At 44.3% G+C, this 6,184-nt stretch overlaps 1 non-coding gene across 1 annotated transcript; it reads left to right on the top strand.

The window, feature by feature from the left end:
- Positions 1 to 3,366: 3,366 nt before the first annotated feature.
- LOC135896287 (U2 spliceosomal RNA) lies at positions 3,367 to 3,550 on the top strand. The gene has a single exon (XR_010562663.1). It is a non-coding gene; the product is annotated as a U2 spliceosomal RNA (small nuclear RNA).
- The last annotated feature ends 2,634 nt before the right edge of the window (positions 3,551 to 6,184 follow it).

Here is a 6,184-nt window from a genome sequence, read left to right as displayed (position 1 = left end):
ACCTTGTTGCTGAAAAGACGTGTGTCCGTCTCGTTTACCATGGCTCTACAGCTCGGTCTGGGAACACTTCCGATGAAGTGCTTTATATTGTGCTATTTGTTTGAGTTTTATGAAGGACTCGAAAATTGGCGTCATTATGAAAATTATTTCCAAGTTGATACAACTTGCAATCTGACCGGCTACAATTCATAAATTATAATGTGTGCCGTAAAGTAAATAATTCAAAAGATTATTATGTCGTTTTGGTGAATCTCTTGAATATGTAGAATAGCTGTTTAGTTGGGCGTGTTGGTAAATGTTCATGATGAGAAAAGTGTCGCTGAAGCAAATACTTAGTGCTTTGTACTCTGTCCTAGCTAAGCCTCCGTTTTCGTAGCGCTTTTCTCATTTATGTGTTTAGATTGTTCGTGCAAGCAACATCTATATCTCTGAATAATATAACTCCAGGACTAGCAGTATATTATCTGCAACAGCCTATTTTTAAGAAGTCTATAAAAACTAAAAAAAAATTAAGCTTGTGATTCCTATTAAGCAAGTCAATGCTTCTAACTCCCGTTGTCGGCGACCTTCAGGTGATGTTAAGCCAAAATACAGAGCCGTTATCCGGGCAAGTTGCGGGGAAAAAACGAGATCATCCGGACAATCAGCCAAACTCAAGGAAATGTGGTCTATGGCCCAGAACCACTTGTTGAGGACCGCATTGCATACGCAAGTTACTGCCCAAGCAAGTTACGAAAGATATTGCTTCCGATTTCATCCTAATATATGTTGACAATACCGCTGAAGCTGTAAATTCTTGCACGCTGAACTTTTATTTGTAGTTTCCAAAAGTGACGTTCAAGGGCAGATGCACGACACCATACGCTTGATTACCATGTTTTGGCACTGGGTTAAGGGAGACCGTTCAACGCCAGCGGTCCGTGAGTTCCATGGGTCGAGAGATGGCGTGACGCTGCTTGACCAAGCTTGCAGCGTCCGGCGCGGTGGGATGGCTGTTTGGCCGAGACGACACTTTATTTAAATGAGGTTCAGCTCAAGGCAAGTTCGTGTACTGTGCTGTGGCGTGATGTGGTTCGGTGTCCCGTTGCGAACATGCACTATGCCGATTTTAAGATCATGGCCAGTATCATCTTCAACCAATCTTTGCCGGTAGCCATTTCATGCTTAGATCTACTCTCTATTACGGGAGAGACATAATCTTTTAAAGTGAAGCTTTCCTTTCCTTTTCCTTCGACTTTCCCACTGCTGCTGCTGCTGCTGCTATGGCTGCTACTGTCAGGCCCACCGCGTCGGGGGTGAGCGGGGGGAAGGGGCTCACAACGTGTGCATGCATGACACGAGCGTGTCAGAGAGGGAATGCGACACTAGAAACTCGTTTTCACCCCACCACGTCTAATGTGCACAATGCCCTCTTGAGCTCCCTGGCATTCGACACATTTTCCTCTGGGCAGCTGTAATTACCCGTGACTCCCCACAGAAGCATTGCAGAAACTTCAGCGCATCCCTTTCTACTAAGGTCCGAGTCGAGAGGAGACGTAGACAGAACTGTAGGGAGGAAGGAGGAGAAGAGGCAGTCCCCATGCAAGGGAGGCGGGGTGCAGGAGGCAACGTGATAAGCCTAGCAAACCCTCTTACTATGCGACAACGTTTGCGGGGAAACTGGATAAGCTTAAGTTCAAGGCCTGGTACAGTACGATGCTGTTATTTCTGCAAAATAAACACCATGCTAAAATGTCAAGCGGACAAACTTCGCAGTGCGTGTGACGCAGAGCCAGCTTAATTAAACCGCGCTGCAGAGTCCAGGCGACACTACGGAAGCGTTCGACCGTCAAATTAACACTTCTGCGCCCACCGCGTTAGCTTTGCGGCTGTGGTATTTCTAGAGGTCGCGGATTTTATCCCTACCACGGCTGCCGCATTTCGACGCGCGCCAAATAGAAAACGGATGTGCAATTAGCTTTTGGGGCACGTTAAAGAACATCACGCTGACAAAATTTATCCGGAGTACGCCCTTACGGATCCTGCGCATGGCGGCCGCATTTCAATGGGGGCGAAATGCGAAAACACCCATGTATTTAGATTTAGGTGCACGTTAAAGAACCCCAGGTGGTCCAAATTTCTGGAGTCCCACACTACGGCGTGCCTCATAATCAGAAAGTGGTTTTGGCACATAAAACTCCATAAAATAATTAAAATAAATTGCGCCACTACAGCGTGCCCCATAATCCAACTATGTTTTTCACATGTACAGCCCCATAATCAACTTCAAGTACAATACTTCTCCCACAACGCGATGTGCCATGTAAGGCAACGACTATGCTCAACCCTCTAAGAGGTTATGAAATATGGCGCACAGCAATGACTCAAGCAGACACCTTTCCCTGTGTGGTCTGCGTACTACGCAAGCAAACAGCAATGGTGCCCGAAAGGTAACATTTAACATCAACCCACCAATCTGGTGTTAGATTAAACACTGAAGAGATTAAGTTTTAGCTGTCAACGTCACCGCTAATTATCCTCAATCAGGGCATTCCGCACAGAATGCTTCGTTTACAATGATTTGCACAGTTTGTGGGATCTGCATATATGTTTTGTTATTTATTGTACACGGAAATGTACGTACCACTTCATCGCCAGTGCCCCCCTTTTAGTATGAGCCATGAGAAAGAAATCATAGTCATCATCAACACGCGGGCTCTCTTGGACAATCCGCCGCTGTGGGTATGTGCCGTAGTGCCAAAATATTAAGTGCCATTCCATTCTGTGAAGGTCAATGACCAGCGAAGCTGTGTATTTGGGCCCCTTAATAGCGAACTGTTCATTGCCGTGGGTCAAACGCCGTATGCACATAAATGGAAAGGGAGTCACGATTAGTCGCTCCTCCACGATGTTGAGCCTCGGAAGGTGATGAGACACCTGGTGGTTTACATACCCGTGTATTGTTGCAATATGCGGCAACGACACCTTTTACTAATGAATATTGGCACGCAGAACAGATACGTTCCCCTCCGCATTCCGAGGGCACTAAGTCCTTCATGGTAGCCAAGCCGATCGTGCGTTAGTCGACGTCCCGCAGTGCAGTAATAGTTGTAAGGTCTCCTGAAAAGCACAAGCGGTCACACAAAACCCGAGCCACACAAAATTGTTTCCCCACAAACTTCTTGTCAAGTCTGGCCGTTGCTCCGGTGATATGTTCCAAGCGTGCGGAATTGCGGCCACATTGACGGTTCGCCTTTCTTTCCATGTCGCCGTCTTGGCGAGCAGCACGTTTACGGGACCGCGACCGCCTCCACGCGAGAGCAGGAGGAATGTAGAGGAGGTACGCAAGCGTTTGGAACGCCGAAAAAGAGAGGGCGGTGCTAACGTAGACATGGCCGACGGGGCTGAAATTGTAGTATCTGTTCTCATGAGCTCAATATCTGATACGCGTTCTATTTGGACCTAAGACAATAAACTTATTTTTGCGGGTTGGTGAAGTGCTCGAAGCCTGCTTCACCTCCGCCGCGGGGCGACCAGTTATTGCGCTTTCTTCGGGATCGGTCCACATACCTGGAGGAATTATAGATTTACACGACTCGATAGACACACGCAATTTTTTAGAGAACCTAGCCAAATGCAGCTTCGCTGTAACAACAATCACCTACTAGTCAAGATCATCTCAATGACCCAGTTGGTGTTCGCACCAGAGAAGTGCACGTGCGTTGAATTCGGCAGCTTGGCCAGCTTCATTTTTAAAATAAATGTGAATATACTCGGCGACAACGCAACCAGCTACCTTTCAACCCGAAATTGGAAATAACGTGAGTAGTTATATGACTGTAGAAATGGATGTTCCCTATGATCTCCGACACGATCTATTTGGAATACCGCTATTCAGAACCATTTACGGTAATCAAACATTGCACTACCTAATACCTAACCTTCTCCGCAACAATAGTTACGTCAACGATCTTATTCAAAAAGGTAATTCGGCACACAGTTTAAAGAAAAATGTTACAATGCACTTACTCTCTGGTACTGCGCCCTATGTAAGTTCCTGTGTAAAAAAAAATTCTCTAACCTTCGCGCTCGGCTACATTCTCTATATGTTATGCATTGCTATGAATGGTTACGTTACACTTTGTATAACGCTTGCATAATCTTGTACTATTTAATATGTTGTCAGTTATGTACGCGCTTGACTTGTTATGGTTTATTGCTGTTGCATTGTTGTCATTCTGTCACACAATTTAAGGTGCCTGTTCGCGATGTTACTTCTGCATTTTCAATTTGTTTCGCATGTTCTAATGTATGAAGCCACTGTTTGTTTTTTTAATTCTCACTGCTTCTGAGAAAATGCATGGGTGTAGCGATCTTAGTCAGGCAGAGTTCATCTGCCTTTAGTCCTTTCAACCCAGGCAATGTATGTCTAAATAAATTGAAACTGAAACCCAGGCTAAACCATGGATGGCAAATCTGTGTCCAGACGCTCGTAGAAAAGACGCAGATAGTGGAGTAAAGTGAAGATTGGCCTTTGGTTGGCATGTGACATTCATGTAGTCAGGCAATTTTCAACGAAGCTGCGTTAAGGTAGTCGCCTTAGCTCGGTGCTAAATTTGCGTTCACGTGACACATTCTGGTTAAACCCAAATTTCAAGAGAAACTTAAGACACACCTTTTTAATAATTTTTTATTTCTCCTTAGTTTACTTCAAGAGCACACAACCTTATTTTTACAGTACCATAAGCCATTTACCTAAGTAATTATCTTAGAAATAACGCCAGCAGTTTTTAAGGTAATCTCACTATATTACGCTGGGACACCGCTTATCAATATATGGCACAACACGCAGGTACGTAGGGCAGGTAGGTATTTGCACGTTGTCCTACTGAATGACGATGGGACATATGGCTGATTTACAGTTCTCCGAACCTATTACTCTGAACACTGTGAAACCTAATCACAACACACAAAGAAAAAAAAAATAAGCATGCCGTGCAAGGATTACGTGACTTTAAATAATAAAAATTATGACTACACCGAGGGAAAATATATTATCATAAGCATTTCGTAAGGCAGCTAGCAACATAACGTTCCACAAAGCATTACAATAAACTAACGAAACACAGTGTATATACATGCGAGGCGCCTAAGAGGCATAAAGTCTGCATACAACTATATGTCAGTGATATGCGTTGCTATATGCAACTGAAAGGAAATTTAGTTGGTCAAAGAAAATAAAACTGATGCGTCAGCCCTCCGCTATAGCAATGCTTCAACGTAAATTGGAGCTTCCTTTGCTTAATTTTGCTTAACATTACTCAAGCCCATCCAATGGCAGAGGGCTCGTTGGGTGTCGTGCCGGATGCTTCAGATTATTGCGTAACAAAGTACTGCCAGTAAGAGTACCTCTGTTCTGTACAAACAACAGATCACGGCTTATGATCACTGCATGTTATATACACCATAATGGGGTACGCCATCTCTATCTAAAGAATAAACCAACCGACAGCTTAATGGAATGGTGATTAATATTGCTGTTCCTTTGAATTTCTGTTTTTTCATATATTTGCGCTACTAAACTTATGGACCACTGAGTACTTTATGTGTCCATTTTCCTCTACACCTTGCAAATGCTATATGTAAAAGTACCACAGGGGTTCGGGACCCTTATATAAGTTGATGTATGTATTGCACTTCTATTTGGATTAATCTCTCCTCTCGATTATTCCTTCGACAAGCTTCAGAGATTGCTTCAACATCGCGACATCCCACCGTTGGCTTTTATCAGAGAGAATTGGCTTCAATCTATTTGGCTTAGCTTGTGACTGGTGTATTGCATTACGTAAGCATGGCATGTTAAAGCTGTGACCGATGGGACGCGCAATGCTAAACATACCAAGATGTTACACGTTGCACAGGATAAAAGCGAAGACAATGGCAGGCATCGGGTTAACATGATGACAATTTAGCTAACCGCTTGAGTAAAGCTTCATTTCCCATAAATTGCAGGTGCGTAGCAACTGCATAGTTTTTTATTAGTTCTGAAGTCCGCTGCCTCATAAATAAGGAGTACGGTAAGTACGGTAACGCCCAGAGAGGGTAAGGAGATCCCTTACCTGGTTTCATGAAGTCATCAAGCTGCCGTCATTTTGTTGTGTGCGTGGAGAGGTCGCCATCCTGACACATCCTCTCCTGCCCTCCA

The sequence above is a fragment of the Dermacentor albipictus genome, chromosome 3, assembly GCF_038994185.2.
Source record: "Dermacentor albipictus isolate Rhodes 1998 colony chromosome 3, USDA_Dalb.pri_finalv2, whole genome shotgun sequence".
Taxonomy (NCBI): Eukaryota; Metazoa; Arthropoda; class Arachnida; order Ixodida; family Ixodidae; genus Dermacentor; species Dermacentor albipictus.
The sequence above is the reverse complement of the archived record's forward strand: the minus strand, read 5'-3'. Positions and strand labels throughout refer to the sequence as shown.